Here is a 23,391-nt window from a genome sequence, read left to right as displayed (position 1 = left end):
AAGCAAGGCAAGGAGGGGGCAGGGAGGGATGTGATGCCAAGTGGAACAGCTCTGTCTTACCCACCCCGGAGAGAAATCATTCGGATGCTGAAAGAGACAGGCTCCGTTGCGCAGATTAATGTGCAGTGTTTGGAAGCAGCCAGGAACATTTTATCCGCTCGTGGCGAGGTGGGAAGGAGCTGGGCAGTTCATCTCTGCAGAAGCCATTCCTTTCCCTAAGAGGGCATTTAGAGAAAAAAAAAAGAGTACAGAGGTCTCTGGGAGCGCTCAGGCACTTTAATTGGCTGAATAGAGCACTTTTTGGTTGGGATTAATATGGATATTCCTTAATAACCTGTCACCTTGTCAGGAGTGTCAGGGTCAGGATTGCAAGGCTGCTTGCAGCTGAAGTTCTCGCCTTTCCTTCTGGTTTTTATTATTACAATAGCTCCTGTTATTGCATATTCAGAGGCATAGGAAGATGGCGTTGGTTTCTGCTTTTCTTTCCTTGCAAGTAGTGAGGGAGCCAGAAAGATGCACCAGATCGGTTTTTAGAGAAAGGCTGCTTTGAAAAGATGAATGCTTTGGTTTTCTGGGACTGGGGAGACCCCAGTGCTGCCCGCATCTGGGGCATCCCAGACCAGACCAGCACCTGCTGGTTGGAGCCTCTGGATGCACACAGCATAAACATGGGAGCACAAAGCCAAATCCTAGACAGAACACAAAGAAAACAAGTGATTTAGCAGCACTCAAGATGGCTTCAAAGACCTTGAGCCCATAAGCATCCTCACAAGTATTTTGCCACTGCTCTTGCTGCCTTTCATCTCCCAGTGGCCACCAGGCAGGGATGCCTGCAGGGAGCAGGCCGCTCCTTTGTGCAGCTGTTGGGGGTTAATTTGTTTTTCACCCTTTCCACCCTTTTCTCACCATCCTTCCCCTCCCTGCAGTTTCAGCGCAGCCCCAGCAGCCCACCTCCTCAATCAGTGCACATCATTTCCACAGGCCTTCCTGGGAGCAGTACGGATGCACTCGGAAGGCTTCTCCAGCTTTGCTCTCCTGAAGCAATTACCTCCCCTCTTGTATAACCACCATCTCGCCTGCCCCAGGAGAGCTGTCTGCAGAACCAGGGGAGCTGAAGCCTTCCCTGCTCCCTAACAGCGCAGCTGATAAAGTCTCAGTGAGGAATTTGCTGCTATAATTACTCTCATTTATCCATAGATAATTTTGATAGAGTTGCCCTTGCAGACCCCACTGTCATCAGTGCTCTGCGAGCTGCCCTGTTAATTGTAGTGGGAATTAATGGGAGTTAAAGGTGCTGTGAGCCTGGCTCTGAAGAGAGCAGCACCAAGGGGAATGCAGAACTGGAGCTGTGCTGTGCTGCCCTTCAGGCTGCTGGTAAAGCAGTTCCTGGGTAAAAGTGGGTGTGGAGGAGGTAGGTTTGAGCATAAGCACAAGATTAAGAGCCTAATTGCAGGGAGTGTGAGCGCATGTGCATTTTCATTGCATGCATGCTGTAATTAGCAAAGACTTTCAGATTAACAAGGGGGAACAGGGCCACTACTCACAGCCTTTGTGGTGGCTGTCATCAAAAGTGCTGGGATGAGGCCGTCTCTTGATGGTGCTCCTGTGGTGTAAATTGATTTATCACCCTTGATGGGAAGTGAGTTGGAATCAAAGCATCCCTGCTGCTGCCTGACACCACCTGAGGTCCGGGCTGTCTCCAGGTATTATCAAACAGCCATAGACACAGCACAGAGCACTTCCTCCAAGTTATCTTTGCAGAGAAGTTTACTTAAAGATGCTGTCTAGCCTGCAGAGATGAAAAGAGTAATATGTCTTACCTGTACAGAAGATCCATAAAGTCTTTAAATATGAGAGTCACATAGAGACCATCCTTAGAAGTTCATTAAGGATAATGCAGCACATTGCTTTTAAATGCTCTTTCTTATCTGTGCATTCAAAATGCACACCCAGACTGTGGTTTGGAGCAAAGGGCAGTGATTAGACAGTGCTGTTAATAAAGAGCATGTTCCTGGGAAGGAGAGAAAGATAATGCAGAATGAGGCACTTTTTAAACAATGAATGGAAGATGAACAGCACTTAATCAGTTCCATGTGTGTATGTCAGGGTGTTTTAAAGTCTGTTTGATGGGTTTTGGACTCATCTGGTATGGAGGAGGGGCCGTTTCTCTGCAGTGTTTGCAAGCAAACAGTTTGCGCGTTGGTAAACACAATGAAGTCCTGCTGCTGAGTGCTTTGCAGGCTCTGTTGCTGCCTGAATACAAACCGTACCCCCAGATCACCGATGTGATTGCAAAGCAGGGAGTGAAAGCCTCCCTAAGTGCAGGGAGGATATATGCTTAGGACAAGGGAAACACCTTTCATAAATTGTGAATGCCTTGTTGGGCCCTTTGGTATGGGATTTAAGAACAGGAGAGAGAACATTTGCAATGCTGCTGCCCATGTCTCTGGGTAGGCAGCTCTACCGTGGTTTGTTATGGGGATGCTCCCTGCTGTCTCTCATGGCAAGGTGCTACCGCTCACCTGCCAGAAGCAAAGCAATAAGGAAAGCTCAGACTTGCAGTACAAGGGTGGGGAAAGCCTATTTTGGGTCGGCTGTCAGTCAGCTTGACACTAATTGGTTGCAGTAAGTAATCGTTCTCCGTGTAAATTAGACTCCAATTTCCTCTGTAGTCTGTCTGCTGTGTGGGCTTTGGGCTCTAATGAGGTTCTCACGTGGGGAACCTGGTTTGTAGCTGCTTTTGTTCCTGGAGATCCAGCCCAGCCCTCCCCACTGGGGGTGCTCTTTGGTCCCTCTCCTGGGCGGCATGGCTCGGGGCTCCCTGTGTTGCCCAGTCCAAAATAATAACGTTGGTTTAATGCATGTTTGGATTATTTCTAACTTTAAAACTTGCAAAGGGACTTATTAGACGTACAATGGGAATATCCCTCAGAAATGTTCCCTCTGAATGGCTTGGAGCCCTGTTTGCTTCCCCATGAATGGAGCCCATTCAGCCCTAACCCCTGCCATGGCTGTGGAGCTGCCTGCACCTGGCCCTGCAGCCACACACCTGGAGCACACAACTCTGGACCCCTCTGTTAGACGTAACCACGCACGCATGCAAAGCTCACCCAGATGCTGGTTTGCGTCTTGGAGACACTCCAGCGCTGCGTATCTGTAATGAAGCACAGAAATCTGCATTTACACAAGGGGCTGTTACCCAAGGCCACCCATTGTTTGCAAATGGGCAAATGCCCTGTTCATAGGGCAGTTCTGGGGCTGCTGCTACGAGGGATGGCCAGATCTGTGGTGCTGAGTCCCGACAGTTAACGTCTGCTGGAAAGGAGAACCATATGTGTGTACTAGGCAGGCTGCTCTTTGCCAGGAGTGCTAAGTGATTCAGCAGTTTGCTTTGTGAAATTTGGTGCAACTTCAGGAACAGTGCTCTCACCACTTCTATACTCTCCTTACACACTGCAGTCATGCCCAAAATGTGTCGGTGTATGGTTGGACACTGTGATACGTACTGCTTTTATTGGCCTTAGCAAGGCTACGTGCAGAGAGGGGCTGGTGGTTGGTTTTCTGCAGGAAGATAGAGGTTTCTTAGAACTGTGCAGGGGAGAAAGAGGTGAAGCAAACCGAGCGTGGGTTTTTGATTGCTTCTCTTTCTGTGCTTTGCACACAGACAAGGTAAATGCGCTCAGACCTCTAGTCAAAACTGTGAGGGATGCTGGCTCCACCGAGAGCTAAATTTGGGTAAAGGGACAGGATTGGATTAAGGCTTACAATTTTCACCAATAAGCTAAAAACGGCGGTGGGCGTCACTCTGCGAGCTGGGGAAGCAGCCGCGAGCTCCAACTCCCCAGATGACCTCCGGCAGCCGAAGGCACAGCGGCTGCAGCAGGATGCAGCCCGGCCCTGGCACCAGCCTCAGCGCCGAGCTCAGCCCCAGCCTCTTGCCTACCCCTGCACCATACCTGGGGGGCTTTCGGCATGTGACCTGCGTGCCCGTTTAGCCCAGTAAGTAATCACCCTCCATTTACAGCATATGAAAGTGTAAGCTCTTTTAGTGCTGTACAAATGTTTGCATTGGGAAATGATTTTCTTTCCAGCTCGGGTTTCCACCCGCACTGTGCTACCCGCCGCGTGCAGTGCTCATTGCCCCTGTGCTGTTGGGGCAGCGTGGGGCTGGCGCTTGGACCTATGGGCACCATACAGCTTTTAGGGGCACTGCTGTCCCAGCTTCTGAACCTCTGCTGCTTTCATACTCTGCCTAAAAAATCTGAAGTGAGGAACCCTGCAGGAGCCTGGAGCTTATCTTCAGTGCTCGCTCTCCAGACATGGTGTGTGTCTTCTCAGCTGCTGCAGGGATTTGCGTGGCATGACAGAATGTGAATTCCGAACCTTTGGCAGCTGTGTTTAATAGAGAGGAAAGGGTTATTTTTAACTTTTGGATGTTGCTTTTTTTTTTCTTTTTTTTTTTTTTCCCCTGAGTTATTGTAAATTCCGGAGAAAATGTCCAATTTATTTGAGGCAAAACAAAGGTTTCTTTTAAGTGAAACAAAGGCTTCAAAGTCCTTAATCAAGCTTTCTGGATTCAATTGCTTTCAAATGCTTTTGGAATTAAGCAGAGAGGAAGCTGCATTTTACAACTCGGCCACTCAGTGACAAATTATGTGTTTGGTTGGAAAAAAGGATTCCGACATGAGAGGAGCAGGAATCTGCACTGAGCTGCTTGTTTACCTCTGTTTGTGTTTGTTTAAGCAGTGCAAATGATCTGCGTGCCTCCCTCTGGAAGCAGATGTTTCTATCCATGCATCTGGTGGGGCAACTGGTGAGACAGGCAGGGTGCTGGCGTGCACGCATACAGACCCAACACCCATTGCGTTGGGTGGGAGCCTTAAAATATTCGGATGGCAAAACGTGGGAGTGTGGGGCTGTTGGGGGAAAGGTGCTGAGTGAGCCTGGGTGGTGACAGATGTAGATTTCTGGTTACGTGTGTTGTAGGAGAAAGTAGCTCTCAATGAGAATAAATGTAGAATGGACGAGTGCAGGGAGCTGATGCGTTGCCACATCCCCTGGAGGAGCACAGCACGTCCCATGAACAGCCATAAAGATGCCAAAAGAGAGAAATGCCCGTGGCTCGACCTGTTGGGCTGTATTTCTTTTAGAAGCTGCTTGCCCCTTGTTGGGCAGACACAGGGCTGCATCCCACAGCAGGACTGCGCTTGTTCGTGGGGCAAATTCCTTTGGAAGTGTGAATCATTGAGTTGGGATTTTTGCGGTGGAGGCTGGGAGATGATTAAATGTTCTGTCTGCAGGAAATTACCAGGAGATTTCAGTATTTTCCTGAATCAGCCTCAGATGGTGTGCAGCTTTTGGTTAATACAAGCGAGCAGTGTTACGTGGAAGTCCCTGGGCTCAGCTGCTGGCAGGGCTGGACCCAATGAGTTCCTTACAGCTCTGTTGTGAGAGTGTATTTGTGCTCTGGTACCATTTAAATAATGGCAGCAGCATGCTGATTCCTCTAATGATCTTGATTAAATTATCGGCTATTTCCTTAATTAGTTACTTGATCTACTTGCACCTCAAATTAGTCTGTTCACGTAAAGAAAGAAAGAATGAAAAGAAATCTCCCTCTTTTTCACTTTTTAAGTATTTTCCTTGCCAGCTTTCCTTGCAGCTACTGTCTCATTTGGGTGCTGCTGGCTCAGGGCTGGTTTGCTTGGGCCCCCCAAAAAGCTTCTTATTTTGGGGTCCTTTGATGGCCTTTCCAATAGTGCTAAGACTGGTGACCTGGAAGCCCTCCAACCATCTCAGGCCAATGGTGGACATTGTGCCAGTCTTCTCTGGTGTGTCACTGAGAGATGGGCATCTGTGCTCCCCAGGGGCTTGCTGCTCTGGCAACTGGGAATTTAAAAAGTGATGGTGTGTGTGTCTGTTCCTGTGTTATGCAGATAGAGGGATATGTAGAAGCAGACTTCTTGAATGCGCTGTTTCCATGTATTAACAATGAAAAATATTTGTAACAGTGGAGTTGGCACAGGCTCCTTGCTGCACAGGAGGTTTTGGGTGTGCTCACTGTGCAGCCAGGATGTGCAGTCGTCTTTGGGAAAGCTCACATACTGGGGCACAAAGGAGAGTGTCTTGGGGAGCCCTCCTAGCACCACTTGTTCCCCTCACCTCCGTATGTTAGAATAGAGAGACTCAATGTGTCCATTTTGGGGACTCCTTGTGGTACACATAGAGTGGCTCATAGCTTTTGTACTCTTAATCACTCTTGATGACGTGCACTCTTAATGACATTCCCCTTGTTAGCTTTATCTTCACACCTCCCTGATGCAGAACTTGCTGAAACAAGGATTGCGTAAGGAGCCTGTACACACTGGAGAGACAGAAGTTGGGACTCTCCCAGCTAAAACAGAGCTAAATGCTTGCCCTCCGGTTGAATTTTACTATCGATGCCAAGAAACTATGTATTTGGGATGAATTACCTAAAGCTTAAACATACACAAGTGTTATTCCTTGGAGTCTTCTATATTTTTAGCAGTGCGGCATGAATTTGGGCTGCATTGCTCTGCTAGCAAACCTTCCCATGCCTATGTGATTGCTGGCACCCCGAGCATGGCACCCAGCTGGGACAGCTTTCTGCGTGGATGGGATGTGCAGAACCCCATGCAAAAGTGTGCAGAATGGTTGGTGGGAAGTATTCCAAAATACCAATTGCAGTGGCTTGGAAGGCAGAAAACACCCTAGTAGTTTTACGTCTTGATTCCTGAATGGTTGTCCTGACTCTGGAGGTGGTGAGCTCTCACGGTCCAACGTCCTGAGATGTTGGAGTGTGGCCAAGAGTTGCAATGCCAAAGGGCGATGGTGATGCTTCTGGGAGAGGATGGGGCAATCCCAGCCCTCCCTGTGTCCATCTGGGATTGTTTGCTTAGCCACAGCCGAATAATGGATGTGCTCTCAGGCTTCAGATGTGGGAATAGCAGCCCAGCCCCTGTTTTGTGTGTAGGTGGCAGAGCAGAGCTGGCCATGGCAGTGGTTCCCAGGTGTGGCTGTATCTAGGCAGTATGGGCAGTGTGCCTCATTGGGGCTGGAACCTCCACATGCAATTAAGAAAGCCAAGGGACGGCAATATCAGACAAGTAACTACAGTCAAAAAGAAACTGTGGTGCTGGCTTATTCCTCTGCCTTTATCTATATGTCCTGAGAGGGAGCAGAGATTGAATACTTGCTCCAAAAGGGCTGGATTTTTCTTGATGTTCCCCTGAGGTTTGTGTTTGGGTTCTATCCCTTTTATTGTTGGTTTCTGTGCTGACATTTCCAACTCAGTGCAAAGATAAAAACAAAAGAAAGATGGGCTTTAGTAATGAGGGGTCTGTTTAGCCAGGGGAGGACTCACAAGAAAATGTGCATTGAATATTCATGGAGCTGTATCCATTAACATTTTCACTGTGCTGGCCCTGGGCAGAGCAGGAAAGCTGTCAAGAAGTGGAGCTGCTGTGTTTTGCAGCAAAGGGAAGGTGAGGGCTCTCACCTTATTGCAGGCTCCTTTCCTGGATCTGGACTTGCAGCAGCAACGAGTGAGTATTTCCACAGTTTCACTTAGAGTCCTGAAAATGCTCACGGTAAATATTTCAGGCCTGATTTCTCTGCCTGGCATTAATTCATCTCCACGCCTGTGTGAGTGCGGGTGGCTGACACCGGTCCCCTGATTCACAGGCAGGCAATTAAAGAGATAAGCCGAAGTGACTTCATGTGCCTCCTTTTTAGATTGCACAACTTGGAGTTGCTTTAAAGGGATGGGATTAGCGGAGATTGAGCCCTCAGCTGCTGCCTGGGGCTTGTGTCCAACATCAGCTGTAGGTATCAAGTCAGGGAGTGCATTGTTCGTCATGTGAAATTATGCCAGGAGGATTAGAACCGATGATAAAATGGCATTAACACTTGCTTCATTAATGGGGTAGAAGGCATCAAATTATTCTGGTAGCATAAATCTAAAATATTTCCTGTATTTTGTAAGCTACTTAATTGATTGAGATATATTTGCTCGCTGGCTGTTGCATCCTCGGCTACAAGGATCATGGCAGTAAGTGAAAAGTCTGAAGCCATGGCTGTTTGGTAGATTTAGATGAGGTGGGTTGTTGTTCTAGATAGGTCCTAGGATACCTTTTTCTAGACTGTACTACTTGCCAATGTCTGTCATATTTGGGGGTTGGAGCGGAAGCCTTGTGTGCATGATGCTGGCCATGTCCCTTTCATGCTGGCCGTCTGCTACAAGCTCTCTGCATGGAAGGGAAAAGTGCCTCAGAGCATCATGAGACCAACTTGGTATTCTGTCTGCAAATGTAAAAGTGATATATGCAAATATAAGAGAAATACCTGCTTTACCTTTTGTATAAAATAAATGCTATCTTAACTAATGAGCTAATAGATTCAGTGTGGATGTCTCTGAGGTCCATTTACATCCTTCAGAGGCTCATTAATTTCCACAGGCGTCAGTGTTCCCAGGCCCTTTGCTTTACCAGAAATGAGCTTCCCCACTCCCAGTCACAGTAAAACTAGCACAAATTGTGTGGCTTGTTCCATCACATGGCGCTGAGCATTGCTCACTGCACGCCACTGTTGTGTCACACTTTGTCACTTTGCTTGAGCCAAGGCATTGCTGCGTGCTGCATGCATAGGTTTGATTCATGTAAGCTGGTTGTTAACCTTTGTTAACAGGGAAGGCAGCAGCTCAGAGACGCTCAGGCTCTGGTGAACCCCATCACTTGTGTCACAGCAAAAGGCTCTTTTGCTCTTCTTGTTACCTTGGTGTGATGCTTGTCAGGGGAGTACAGATGTGTTTCTTTGCACTGGTAAATTAAAGCAAGCCTTGTTCTGGCTTCTCATGGCATGGTTTTAACCCTTCAGCATGGTGTTTGTTGACATCCTGGTCCCAGCAGTTCACCGCCTGTTAGCAATTACTGCTGAGCCCTTCAGCCCAGCCTCACCCAGAGCTTATTTCACAGAGGGGTTAAATTTCCTCAGTGGTAAACATTTTCTGCTTTTGGAGCTTGTCATTATTTGTTTTCTCAGTGCTCTTATTTTCTGAAGCACTGTAGAACCTACACTGTGGGAAACAGCCCTTTGCATGATGAGCGTAGAGCTCACGCTTCCAAACATCTTCACATCAGGCATGTTATCAGTGTCTAACAGCCACTAAAAATCAGCAGGAGCTCAGTGCTTAACTCCTGCCAAAATATCCATTAGGGCCCATGCAGCCTACTGTTCCCATTGCCCATCTCTGTAGACAAAAGCCTGGCAGAGGAGGAGAGAGATGGAGCAGTCCTCCCCGAGACTGCATTCACAATGTGCCCAGGGTCTTGGAAGCTGCCTGGGTCTAATCCACAACGTACTTTGTTCATTAGGACCCATGGCTGTCACATAAGCATCCTTGCCACCCGACTGTTTGCTGAATTTGTGATGCAGTAATGCCCTCAAACTGATAAGGGGTTGGGTGGTGGAGCAACATGAGTAAGGTGAATCATTCTCTCCTATCGCAGTGCAGTCCACAAAAGGAGATGAGAAGCAGCAAGTGGTTATTTGGGATATCAGGGCTATGCTGTAGGGCTCAGTCCTCAGCTCTCCAAAACTTGGGAAAGGGTCACTTGAACTCCATATTGTGTGGCATAAGTCTGACGCCAAGCAGAAAGCTCATCCAACACCCGTGGCAAAACCTGTTGGAAATACTTTACTGCTTTTTATGGAATGGTTTCTCTCTGAGGTTCTGTGGGCCTTAGATTTGTCTCAACTGAGAGGTGATGAGGTTTTGTTCTAAGCCTTGTGTGAAATCAGGCAGGAGCAAAGTGGAGTCCCTATTCAGGACCATCGTTTTGTTTGCTCGTGCGAAGGGGCTGCAGAGCAGGGTGGCTGATTTCCCCACATCCTACCTGGAAGGAAAATTTTAATAAAGTCAAAACTTCAAAGCAGAGTTGCTCAAAGCACAGCAAGTGTCAGAATGTTCCTCATCCTCGGGTTTGTGCTACGTGGAGCAGATGCTCGCTGGGGGGAAGGCAGCTGTTGAGCAGTGATTGCTGCTTATTACACTAATTATAACAGTCTCGCCAGTATCGTGAGCTCCCCTTCTCCTTCCCCCATCTGTCTGCTTGGCCATCCATAGCTGCTCATCTTCGAGATAAGGACTGTCTTTCAGGAGGATGCATTTGGATTGCTCGGTGCTGCAGGGAGCCCAGCTGCCCTCCTCTCTGCTTTCCCCTGCTGATACAGGGGGATCATCATGGTTCACACATAGAAGGAATTTGAGGCATTGAGCTGGTTTCTGTAGGCTTATTTCAGAGCCAGGTGAGATGTTGTTTGGGTCACAATGCTCCCCATCTCCTCTGTGCCATGACAGCTTGGGGGAGCAAAGCATTTTGATCCGCACCTTCAGCCTCAAAATTGGCTTCAAAATATCAGCTGTTCTTTTGTTGTAAGGAAGCAATGCAAGTTACATGCTCAACAAAAAGCAATCCCAACTCCTCTGGATTCCCAACCTGGTTTTCATTTTGTGGGGGGGTTATTCACTGTCACCTAGCTCTCACTTTGAAGAGCAGCCCGTTCTGAACCATGGAACAATGAGACTTGCTAAGTCTCTAGCAGCATTAATTGCTTCTAAAAGACTGATGTATTTAGTCTGCTAATGTTTAGCAAATGTTTATTTGTTTTGCACCTTTGAAGATAATGCTTTATGCAGCACAGTTTGGTAAGGGAAAAAAAAAAAAAAGAAAGAATGGCCTGTGGCTTTTAGCCTGTTGAGCAAGTAAGTAGAGGCTGGTAGGAGCAATTGCAGTTGATATTGCTGTTGACCCCCCCCCTTAAAAAGTGACTGGGTGCTCTCAGCCCTCCTGGTGCCTGTTGCAGGCAGGCGGCTCTGATGGGCCAGTGCTGGAAGTGCCATGAGCTGGTGTTGTCACGCTGCTGTGGTGACACTGGTGTCATGCTCATGCTCCTCCATGGGTGGGATGCAACCATGCAATTCCCCAGCTGGGGACAACTGTAAGCTGTGCCTCGTTGTTGTGATGGCATCACCTCCTTGCAAGGTGGTCAACCCAGACCCGATACGGTCTTAATCCTTCCTTTGGAGTCCTGCTCGTTTGGCAGCTGGCTTAGTTGCATTTCCCTGTAGATTGCGATAAGATAAAAGCTGGGCCATGCCTTACAATAAGGGAAACCAGTTTAAGAGATGACAGTTACAGGAGGGAGGGGTTGGGGCTTCTCAACCGCAGCTGCCTTTGATGGGCGCTGTGATTGATTCCGCACCGCGCTGACCTTTTCATGATGGGCTGAGCAGCTCTAATGATCTTGATGGGGCTGGTGATTTGGATATTGTACTTGATGTATAAGGCTTGACATGGCAGTGAGAAATGGGACTGGGAGATGACTGACAGGCCTGTTCTGTTTAGGATGCTGAGGGCACAGGCTGCTTTCCAGTGATTTCTTTCAATGAGAATGTTTTTGCTGGATTATGTTGTAGCAGAGAAGTTTTGCTGTTAAGTATCTGCCTGTATACAGCATCTATGCTGTTAAAAATGATAAGGATGTAGTAAGTTATGATAAGGATGTAGTAACTTGGAGGACAAAAGGCTTACCATTAAAAAAGCTGTTCAAATTATATACTTAAGTTAATGAATGTTTAGTGAATTGACTGTACCCTGATTTTAACGCTTGAGTTCCTCAGGCAAATAAAACAACAGAATAGTTTGCACCCATTGTTTTTTTGGAACTCACAGTATAAAACATCAAATCTTGGAGATCTTGCAGGCAGCATTAAAAACCTTTTAACTTCCATGAGTTGAGCTCTGTATAAATCACACCCTGGCTGTGGCGTATCTCATGGGTGCTTGTGGCAAGAGTAATGAATTTCATGGTTTGTTATGAGCTACTAAAACCAATACAAACACAGAAAACCCATTGTAATCTCAGCATATCATTCAAGGAAGCAATTTCTAAGTATGAACAAATGTCAAGCTATGATAACAAATTGTTGTTCCTAATTAAAAGGAAGAATAGCAAACAACTACTGTCATATGTATCCGATGCCAAGTGGTCTCAGGGACGCGTGGTGTCCAACAAACCTTCATACCAGGACAGTCAGGGTGTAAATCTTGTGATATCCTAAAATGCATTGATCTGATCTGTGCACTCCAGGTCCGTGATCCTGAAGAGTCTGGGTTGATGAAACTAAATTGAACTGCTATTTTGTATAATTTTATTATTTTGAATTTAATCATCGAATCACAGAATCACCAAGGTTGGTGATCTAAGATCACCCAGTCCACCTATGACAATGTCAAGGTTAGATGAAGTGTAGAAGCCTTGTAATGAGCAGAGTTTGGGGTGGGCCAAACCAATGCCCCACAGCCCATCTGCCCTTCCAAGATGATATTGTATCACCCTGGTCTGCTTCACGCTCTTCAGTAGGAAACAAAAACCCATTCTGCTACCTTTCTTCCCTCTGAGTGATCCTCTGTGACCCATCTCCCTGCATTTGGAATGGTGCTTGGAATTGTGCTGCTTTTGCAGGACTCTGGAATGGCTCACATCTGGCCACCGAGCACAGGGACAGCTACACGTGGGAGAAACAGAACGCTGGGGGTTTGCACAGCTTTTGGAGGCAGCAGGTGGAGGCTCCTTGCTGTGCATGGCATAGAGAGAAGCTCTGTGAGCAGACACATTAAACCCTCAGGGCATAAGCAGTGACCTGGAACACCCGATCAGACAGGTTTGAAGCAAAAAAATACAATAAAATTCATGTAAAGTGACAACAACCCTGGCTGCATCAGGTGGCGAGGTGCATGGTGGCACAGGGCTGTCCTGTAAGTGCATCTTCAGCTTGGTGCAAATGGACAATTAATTTGTCTTACTGATCTGAGGTTTAGATCTTTGGAAAATTTACCATGAGATAAGCTGAAGATTTATGGATTTCCTTTGTAGTGTATTTTCACGGAGCACTTTATTGTTCGTGGAAAGGGCCCAAGAAAAATATTTAATTAAAAAATAGTGCTTTGGGTTTGTTTAGCTTAAGTTTTGATACAGAGCTCTAATGAGGCTTTTGTAAACATTATTAAAGGACACTATTAAAAAGCCTTTAGATGAGGATATTGCCAGGCTAGCAAAGGGGGGAAAATAAAGCCTAAGCATGCAGATTGTTGTTCACATTCTGTTACAAATTTGATGGTAACATACAAAAATAAAAAGCATCGTAGCGCAGAGTTAAAGCCGGAGGTTATGAAAAGCCTTATTGTTGGTAAGCTCTGCAAAGCTTCTTGCATTAAGGTGATTTAAAGAAAAAAAGGGGGGCGGAGGGGTGATGTGATGCAATGATGGACTGGAATCCAGTCTGCAGCTCCAGCATTGGGGACAGTCTGCCAGCACCATGTGTCCTGAGCACTGTGCCTTGCTCTGAACGATGCTGCATGCAGCAGTTCTGCTTGCTAGCTGAGTTAGCAGGGAGCACGGATAGCTGTTCTTATGGACCGTGTGTCTGCTGTTGGGCCTACATCCCACAGGCAGCTTTTTGGGACAGCAGATATCCTGAGGCAGCACGTCCATGTCAAGCTGCAGCGGAGGATGTTGGTAAATAATTCAGAAAGGCAACTTGACCCGATACCCATCAGGTTCAGCAACATCTGTGTGGCTGCAGGTGGCCGTGCCCTGTCTCGTGCTGTGACCACAATGTCACGTGGAGCTCAGTGGGTTGTTGGCTGAGCAGTATGCCAAGGGAAGGGAGAAGGCAGCACTTAGGGGGCTCTTGGAGTGATTTGTTAGATTAGCTGCAGGGATGAGCTTGTGCAAATGCAGAAAGTGTGACGTTCAGGTCTTTGCCTTTACAACCAGTAGCAAAGGACAAAAAGATATGGCTAAAATCACAAGAAGAGTTATCCATCACTTGCTTCTGAACCTGAGCATGGGCTCCCTGCTCTTGGTGAAGTTGCTTTTCATTCTTTATTACAGCAGCTGAGGTCTTACCTTGGGTTGTTGGCTTCCCTGCAGACAGCTGTTAGCATCCTGTCTTGTAGAGGTGCAAGTCCTCCGTGTGACCTTCAGAAACGTGCTCCAGTGGCTTAGTCCTTACCATGCTGCTTAATGAAACACCCATTTCACCTGTATCCATCAAGGAATAGTGTGTGTCTTCTGGAGTTATCCCAACACACGGTCTTTTCTCAACTGTTGCATTAGGGAACAGTAATATGTAAAGATTGCCAGCAGTCCAGCAGTGCTCAGAGCAGGAAGGCTGATTTCCATGTGCCTTAGACAGTTACATGTCCAAAAGTGGCATCTTCTAATCTGATTTCTGGTCTCAGAATAGCCTGCTCATTGGATTTTGTGGATGTTCAGGCCTGTGTGTGTCAGAGTAGGAAGAATGCCAGGATCAACAGTAATACTTGCTGTTTGGAGACGCAAAGCTCTCTTGCTTAGAGCTAGCCATGAAGCTGAGAGGCTATAAGCAGTGGTTTTGCTGATCCTTTACATCAGCTCATGATTCTCACCCACATTTTATCTTTGTGCATCAGTCTTGAAATATATTTGCAGTTTCTGGTATGATTCCTTTCTTTGGGATGATCCAGTTGGCCAGGACAGCCAAGCAGAACATACTGCAGAGCCCAACTTTACTGTAGGATGTCCAGCTGGGGGCATGGGACTCACACCTCCATCTGCCCCACACTGGGGTCATTCTGGGAGGTCAGAGCTGCTGCTGACTGCATCATGGGGACAGGCGGTGGGGTTGGGCAATGGTTCTGCTACATGAGGGGCAGTTGGAGTGCTGATAGATGCTCTGTTCCCAAGGCTTTATAGCCAAGGGTCTTTGCTCCTTGGGAGTGAATGCAGATAAAGTCAGGCACTGTATTGGTGTTCAGTGAAAAAAAGCACCTACAGGATCTGTCACACGGCATGGTACATGTTCTTGTGCCAGCCGCAGCCCCTCCTTACTCTGCTTTTAACAACATATTTCCAGGAAGATCATTACAGTAAATGTGAGTAATTCCTGCTCTGCATACAGACTTTCTGCTCTATGCTATCATTTTAGAAGCAGGCTTCTTTATTTGCTTTTACCCTGCTTAGTTTTGTCTCGCTTCCTTTGTATTTTAATTAACATGTTCTGAAGTTAAGAGGAAAATACATCATCGTGGGGCCTTGGCACATGAAGCAGACAGAGGCGAGCTGACAGCCTGCCTAAAGGCAGGCACAAGCTGGGAGGGACAGGATGTGCCAGTGCAGGAGGCTGGGGGGCTGCAGGAGCTTATTTACTATGAGCATTGCTCCAGGGCATCCTCCTCATCACCGAAAAGCAGAGGTGCAGGTGATGCCAGGGACCCAGCTGGGCACAGCAACAGGCTGAGGGTTTAACTCCTGCGCTTGCAGCTGTGCTTATAAATAAATAAAAAGAACTCAACTATGCCAGTAATGGCTGTGAATATTGGGAATTAAGGGAGGGGAGCTTCAGCCTCCCTGCTGAAGCTGCTCCCAGGGGACACAGAAGGTGCGAATCAGGCATCTTTCAAGACCATATGAAAGAAAATGTATTAAAATATGCAGTGCCCATAAGGCCGAGCTAATGACTTGCATTTCCTAGAATATTTAGCCCTGCTGGTGCACAAACAGGCTGCGTCGAAAAACCAGTGGGGAATCGTAGCAAATGACTGCAGAAAATAATTAAGAGGGCATTAAAAGCCAGGAGAAAAACGATCCACTGCTCAGAGCCAGCAGATCGCTGCTTTAATAGCCTGCTTACCTACGAAGCAGTACTTTAAGTTTGACAGCGAGTTTGCGATTCGGTCAGTATCAAATGAGACGATAGCTGGAGAAGGATAATTAGCGGCTTCACGCCATTCAATTGGGGCAGCTGGTGCGGAGCCAACAGTTTGCCAGACGCACATGCAAGCCAGAGGGAAGGATTTGCTCTCCCTTCCCTGAAGCAGCCTGCGGGGCTTATTGATTTATAAGAGCAGGCTGATTTCCATGTAAATAAATGCGAGGGTGGCCGGGCAGCGGCGCGCGGTCCGGATGCGGTGACTTTGGCTTGCTGACATCATTGCTCATTAGCATGCAGGAGAGGAGAGCAATGCAACAGCAGAGCCCCGCGCCGCTCCCGCACCCGCAGTTATTCTCTGTGGGCTGCATCTCTGCTCGTTAGTGCCCGGTGCTCGGAGAGCAAATCGGACGTCCTATTGCCACCACTGAGGCTTTTGGCGGAAGGTGGGATCCGTCCAGATTGGGAGCTGGAATTCAAGCGCTTCAGCGCACGAGGGGAAAGCAGCGCGTTTCTCCAGGGGTGATTTTTCTCTGCTGCTGCCACGTAACATCCAGCAGGAGCCTGCTCTGAGCAGCTCCGGCCGCAGCCCTGCGTCTCGCCCCGCCGCCCGGCAGCGGGTGCATGCAGGCTGTCGCACCGTTCTGCCCGCATCCAGGATGCTTCACCGTGCTGCGGTGCTGGGAGCAGCTGGGCAGCCCCGAGTGAGCTGGAACGAGTAGCAGCAGTGTCATCCACGCCGCCAGGTAAGAGGCTGCCTTTGGAACAACTTCGGAGCTGTCATAACGTTTTTAGGGGGCAATAGGAGAAGGGAGGAGCAGCGTTCCGTGCGTGCACATCGCTGCGCGCTAAGTTTGCTGTGCGCACTGTTAGCGGTGACCTTTGGAGGGGTTGTGGGTTTCTTCCCAACCTTCACTGTTCTCGTTGTTTATGGATGGAAAAGGTTAATGGTTAAATTGCAGCTCTGCAGCTGCAGGAAGTCGGACGCTGGGATGCCACTTGAACAGATTTTTCGTTTTAAAAATAATCAGGGAGGCTCAGCTGGCTTTAAATAAGAATAAGTATTAAAAATTCCTTTTCTCTCGATGCTAATTTCATTGCTTTGGTCAGTGCATCTCCAGGAAGCCTGGCTTCTCCGGGCATTGCTGAGCAGACTGTGCAGGCTGTACTTGGATGATGACATTACAGCTCAGATGTTTATTGTGCTGCTTTTGGATTCCCAAGGATAGCAAGCTTTAAAGTACTAATCTTTCTGCATCCTTCTTTTTAATGCTACAGTGCCTAAGCATAAATCAACCTAGAACTGAAACCTGGAGGCTGTGTTTTGCAGTGCAATCTTGTAAAGTCAGATTTCCTTTTTTTTCTGTTCCTTGGAAGAACATTTTAAGCAGATGTGACACAGACGTGACCTGTGACCACGGAAAGATTTTAATCCAGTTTTGCAGTCGTGATGCCTTGGTTAAACAGTGATTGAATCTTTCTGAGCTGTTGAGGATTAGCACTGGGCAGAATAATGCCAAAATAATTATTTGCACCAGATGCAGTGTCGTCCTTTCAGTTTTAGCTCTGTTATCATGTAACCCATCTGACTTATTTTTATTCCGTTATTATTTCACCTGCTGCAGGAGCACTCGCACGTCTGGCATCAATGCCTTGTATTTATCAGGGTACTGGCATGAGCCTGGGTTACAGATTTGTAAAGTAAAACGATCTGCAGCTAACCAGATTATGTTTTACTTCGCATGTTAATCTCCTCCTGCTGCTTGTTTCAGACCAGCCGGCTCCAGCCAAAGCGAGCACCCAGCGCCGTCCCCTTGCTGCTGGCTGGGGTTAGCTATGAACTGAGCGGTCTGGCAGTGATTGCTTGCACAAATGGGTCACTATGCTGTCTCAGGGGATGCTGCCTAAGCCTCAACTTTTGAAATAATGACCATTTCCAGAGCAGCTCATCCTGTGTCCGAGTATTTGGCCTATCAACTGTTTTTTCTTTTCCTTTTGGGCATAGGGTCCAGGATGTGCTCAGATAGAAATGTGTTTACTGCTTCCCAGGGTTTCTGTTTGTCATGCCACAAATGCAAGCCGGTGCTGGCCCTTTAAATAGCACATCCAGCCCCAGGGCAAAGCCCAGCTCTTGCTCTGGCAGGGCCATTGCAAAAGGGAGAAACTGCTGGAGCTGCAGAGTTGTGGGTGAAGTGAGAGGGACAGGTGGATAGATGCTGCTCACAGAGGGACCTGAGTCATGCAGGCTTGGAAGGCTGAGGACTTGTGTTGAACCTGTGGCTTGGAGGCAATTTTCTTCCTTCCCATTGAAATACAGCTCTGTATCTTGTTAGTCTGGAAAGCTGCTGAACGGTCTAATTAAAAATCTGACAAGATCACCTGTGGCGTAGGGCAGCACCATGAAGCACACAAATGGGAGTAATGCTGAGCCCAGAGCCAGGGCTCGGTCCTCAGCAGCCACGGCTGAGCCCTGTGTCTGGCATCCCTGGGGACAGCTCTGTGCTGCTGGTTCCTGTCTGCCACATGATGCCAAACCCACAGCCAGCAGAACCGGAGGCAGCCTGGGGGCTGCTCTGGGCTGTGCCCCAGGGAAGCAGGGACTGGGGATTGTGTGGTATGGACCCATCCTGGAGCAAATGGCCTGACTCACTCAAGAAGGCAACCCAAGAAATCCTCTGAGACTATTTCTGCAATGCTAGGAGTAGCTCTTGATTTTTTAATTTTTCTTCTTTTTTTGTAATTAAGCAAGGAAGAAATCTTGAAATGGTAAAGGATTTTTACCAAATCTTAAAAATGAAATGGGTCTCCATTCGAGACTCAGCATGGATGGCATCAGCCAGGAGAGGAGAAATTTTCCAGGAGTGGAAATGGGGTTCATAATAAAACTTTAAACGCCAACCTCAGTACATCAGCAATTTCTGCTGTTGGCACCAGGAAGATCAGGAGGAATTGCAATAGTGAGACTTACTGCAAACCTTTCTGGAGATGTGCAGCTATGCCCAGTCCACTGTTAAGCACTGGAGCTGCATCTGTGGGAATAGTTTGGCTGCTGGATTATTCCTTCCTTTGTTTCATGGCATTGCTGTTCTCTGTTGCTGCTGCCTTATGTTGATCTTTCAAGCCAGCTGTTCCTACAGCATCTTAGGTCAAGTGAGCTGTCCTTGGAGGACACCAAGGGCACCTTGTCCTTTGGATTGCTGCTACTGGAAATGTCTGTGGCCCTTTCTTTGACTTACTGCATCCCAGTTTTGCAGATAAAAGCTTCCCTTTTTAACCCAAACACGATACGAATTCTTTGCAATTCATTGCTGCTGATAAGTTGGTTTTTTTTTTTTTTTTTTTTGCAGTCTAGAAGAGTGTGAAACAGCAAAAGGTTTTGCCCAGGAGACATTGCTTTGCAGCTGAGCTTTGAGGGCACCCAGCTTCTCTCTTGGGGCTCTGATGTTTCAGGCATCAATGGGGAAAGCTGGGCTGGATGCTCCCTATGAGCCCCACGACACCTCCTGCTGCCATGTCTCAGCTTTCCCATCTTTAAAATGAGAGAGAGGTTCCTGTACTGGAGGAGATTTGCAGGGCATTCTGTGGGAGCGTAGGGCTGTGTTCCTTCTCCAGTTTGGGCAGATGTCTGCCTTGCCTGTGGGATCTGGGGAAATGGAACTGCGTAGCTGGAGCTCAGGGTGGCAGGATGCCTGATTAGCTCCCAAATGAAGGGAGGGGATAACAGGCAGGGACATTGAGAAACCCTTGTTAAGAGGCTCAGGGGTCACATGAGCCACTCCAAATCCTCAGCCTTTCCCTTTTTCCTTGAAGTCTTGTAGTTTGGTGACTGAAAAGTCTGATTGCAATCAGAATGATGGCTCAATCCTAGGAAGAAATCAGAGCGCCATGTACATCTTACACCTTGATGCAAGGGAATTGCCCCATTATATTTTACACACTGCATCCAAGCTGAGTAAAGAATTGTTTTTTTGAGGGATTCCCAATCTTGCATGCTAATGTGAGCACAAATTCATGCAAATCCTTTATAATAGAGCGTAACACAGACGTCTGGTGGCCCTGTGCTGCAGATGAGGCTCTGTTCTCACATTGTCTCAGTGACAGGGTTGCTCCCTCATGCAACCCATTTATTTCCATCCCGGAAAAAAAACAAGCAAGGAACAGAGATAAGCAATGCCAGTGGGTGATAAGAACTGTTTGTCCAGTTCCCTCTATATCCAAGAGGAATTTTAACATGGCAGCATTTGCTGCGTGATGCCCGTGTATCCATCCAGTTGAGCTGGAAATAAGATCCTCAGCAAGGCAGACAGGGTTTATGGGGGCAGGAGCATTGCACATTAACAAGCCCAGGAGAGCAAATCTGTGCTCATGTAGCCTGAGAGCTGTTGGCTGGAGGGACGCAGCATGAGGCCAGCTTGGCAGGCTCTGCTCCTGCTGTCCCAAACCATTTGCAAAGAGCTGTTTTCTTCCTCCCGCTGCCTTGGCTTCAGGCTCTCTCTGCTCTCAGTCCTGCCTTTCCCAGGGTTTTTTTCAGCAGTTTCACTTACTGTTGGTGCTGAGGTTATGGGCTCTGGCAATGACAGAGGTTGTGCCCTATTAACTGCTGTATGTAACAAGAGACATCCTTGTCCTATAGATCAATTGGGCTCATGTTGAACCTCATGGAGATGGACCTTGGCCGGAAACATGCTTCTACATCCCAAGCAAGAGGGGACTGGGAGCCAGATTTTCCTCTTGATCTGTTTGGCCCTGCTTCCTTCACATTCCCTTGTTGGGTTTTGTTTTGTTTTTATGCTGTAGAAGGAAGAGTGCTCAGCTGAGGGCTGCATGGGATGGTGGGTCCCATGTGTGCCAGCAGCACCGCGTCAAGCAGCCATTGCAAAATCACATCCCTCCATCTTGTAACTTCATCAGATGAATTGCTGACCTTAAGTCGAACAAATTTTTCAATCTGTTTTTGAGCCGCTGCTGCTCTGTACCATGTGCAGTCAATTCAAGGCGGGCTTCTTTCCAGCTAAATCTGAAACCAGGAAATGTTATTTTCTCCCAGTGTTCTTCCCTCCCTCTCAGCCTGGCTGTGAGGCTGCCCCATGCACAGCTCCTGGGGATGCTCTGTAGCCATGCTTCCCACAGCAGCACGTTCCCTCTCTCCTTTGTTCTTTGCCCACAGGCTCCTGCTGCTTGGCAGCTCTTCTGTTTGCTCTCTGGGCCCAAGACTGGGGATGCCATCGACTTTCTGTGCTTTATTAAGAAGCATAGCTTTACTAGGCTTCTGTTCAGCAGTCCTCACTCAGCTCCGACTTGAGCAAGTATCTGAGATATTCCCACCTTTCAGGAACAGCATCAGTGGCTTTGTTGCTGGGCATCTCTACTCACCAGGGCAGCACTTCTGCATGATAAGCTTGCAGATCTTTTCTGCTTTCTCTGGGACACCCCAGTGTGCTTATCCCACAGCCTCAGTAATGCCTAATGAGCTGGAGGGAGCTGTGAGGCATGTTGGTGACTCCAAATACTTCCCAAAGCTTTTGGCTCTGCACCAAAGTATCAGCACCACCAGGATCTTGTCACTTCTGCCACCATCCATACGGTCGAGCATCAGCACTTTGTTGCAGTGGTGTTATCTTGCTTAACGCCACTCTGCTCTGAGTGTGGTTGGGGATATTGCTTTTCCAATTTCATCTCACGTTTTGAAATGTACGATTTTATATTAAGCTTTTACTACCGGGAATTATTTTTAATTATAGAGAGCTGAAAGATGATAAAGTTGAGTAAGTGAGACCTATGTGAAGAAGTCATGGAAACCATATCATAGAAGTAGAAGGATACTCCTAAGACACTTAGTATTGTTCCCGTGAAACAACATAACCTAACGTAAAGAAAATAATTGTAATTAAAACTGTTAATCTTCTGTTTTTAACGAGGGGAAAGGAGAAGTGAACCTTTCAAGGGCAAGATCATGAAGTTGGTGGGATTCACAGGGAGGTGGCACAAACTCCATCCCTGGAGATGCTCGCTTTTTGACAGTGCAGTGGTTACAAAGCCCATTGTCCTGGCCTGGGGACATCACAGCTGAGCAGATGGGCTCCATGCGTCCTTCTCAGCCTTTGCTTTTCTGATCCTCCCAAGCAATTTTTAAGCAATCTGACTTCTGCCCTCAGGAGGGTATGGCTGGTGAATAATCCTCATGAAAACCTCCTCTAGCCACCGCTGGAAGATGTGAAGCTGATTCTAAAACCCAGATGGCAGAGGGAACTCCTTTCCATCGTGCTGCTGTGGTAGCCATGGCCCCTGGCACGTAGCGCATCCCAGAGCTCTGGGACGGAGGCTGCCCTCGCTCAGCCTCCCTCCCGGGGCCGTTGTCTCCATCCTGCCACCTGATACCACCATTTCTCTCATTAGTTTTCCAAGAGCAGACTGCTGGGCTGTCACCCTTTGAAGCATGTGATTGATATCCTGAAAATTAAATTTGGCAAAAGAGTCCTAAACTCCACTAGGAGAACTGCCCAAGTCGCAAACGCTGAATTCGAGGCTCTGGAGCTATTAATTATTCTTAGCGTCTTGTTGCATGTTGAGCTGCTTCTAATCATATCATGAAATGAGATGGAAAGAGCTAAGAAACCAGGGGCTTCGCTGTGGCCGAGCCTTTGCACGGTAGCTGATAAATTAAAGTATTCACATGAAATTGCGCCTTGATTATTTTTTAAGGTAACAGCCAGAGGCGGTGCCGAGACTTTCTGGCTGGATGCGAACCAGACGCTCGGTGTGCGTTTGGGTCTGTGTGTATGTTAGATCTGATGAAAGGCAGGAAATGGGAAAATCTGGCAAATCTCCCTGGCTTGACTGAACGGAGCCTCTTGACTTTTGCTAGAGTGCATTTTTTGTGCTGTAATGGCCAAGTGGAAATTTAGACTCAAAGCTGGATCTGAGCACTGTTATGCTTCGCTGGCCTTTATGTAGTGATGAAAAAGAAAGAAAGGTGTTTGAGAATTCAAGACCTGATGTTTAACTATTGCCACCCTCCTATTTTCTTTGGTTTCCGTTGCAGCAGAGAAAGCTGCAACGATCACAGAAACTTTCCCATTACTTTACTGTCTGTTACCTTATTATTTCTGAGATGTAGGCCTGATTCCCCTTTCCATTGCATGAAGAAAAGCTAAAGGATACCTAATTCCGTAGAAGTCACCGATCTTTGATTAGCACAAACTAATTCAAAATCCTGTGTGGTTACTTCAAAATAGATACCACTGACCCATATCGTGGAAGAGCGTTGTATTTTCAGAAATAGAAACTAATTTATCAGTGCTCACTGTAACCCCTTTTTTGGGGTTTTCAGCCCGCTTCGTCCTTCGCTCTCACCCCTATCTGTCCTTCGCTCAGCTCCAAGCCCATGAATCTCCCATCGACCACCAGCAGTAGGAATCAACTTCAAAAGGAATGTTAAGAAGTTGTAGTTGCATTGAATTAAGCTAATGTGTGCTAAATGGCAACCTTTGGTTGTGCTTTTGGGTTTTATTATGTGTCCAGGGCAGTGTGTAAGCTGTTGAGCCAGGCTGTTAGCATCCCGCTGGCATGCAACCCTGGCTTATGTTGCCTCCCTTAATTTAATTTAGCTTTATATG

At 47.5% G+C, this 23,391-nt stretch overlaps 1 protein-coding gene across 3 annotated transcripts in view; it reads left to right on the top strand.

Moving 5' to 3' along the window:
- Window positions 1-23,391, top strand: part of PRICKLE2 (prickle planar cell polarity protein 2) — an 88,627-nt gene that overhangs the window by 36,994 nt on the left and 28,242 nt on the right. Inside the window, exon 1 of one of the 3 annotated variants that reach the window (XM_048957483.1) lies at window positions 3,845-3,999. The exons of 1 other annotated variant lie outside the window; for it this stretch is intronic. The gene's annotated coding sequence lies outside the window, so the exon portion shown is untranslated. Of the gene's footprint in view, window positions 1-3,844; window positions 4,000-15,452; window positions 16,522-23,391 lie in introns of those variants that run through there. One more of the 3 variants, XM_048957481.1, reaches the window with a different exon arrangement.

The sequence above is a fragment of the Lagopus muta genome, chromosome 11 (genome assembly GCF_023343835.1).
Source record: "Lagopus muta isolate bLagMut1 chromosome 11, bLagMut1 primary, whole genome shotgun sequence".
NCBI classification, from domain to species: domain Eukaryota; kingdom Metazoa; phylum Chordata; class Aves; order Galliformes; family Phasianidae; genus Lagopus; species Lagopus muta.
This window is presented reverse-complemented; position numbering and strand designations above follow the sequence as displayed.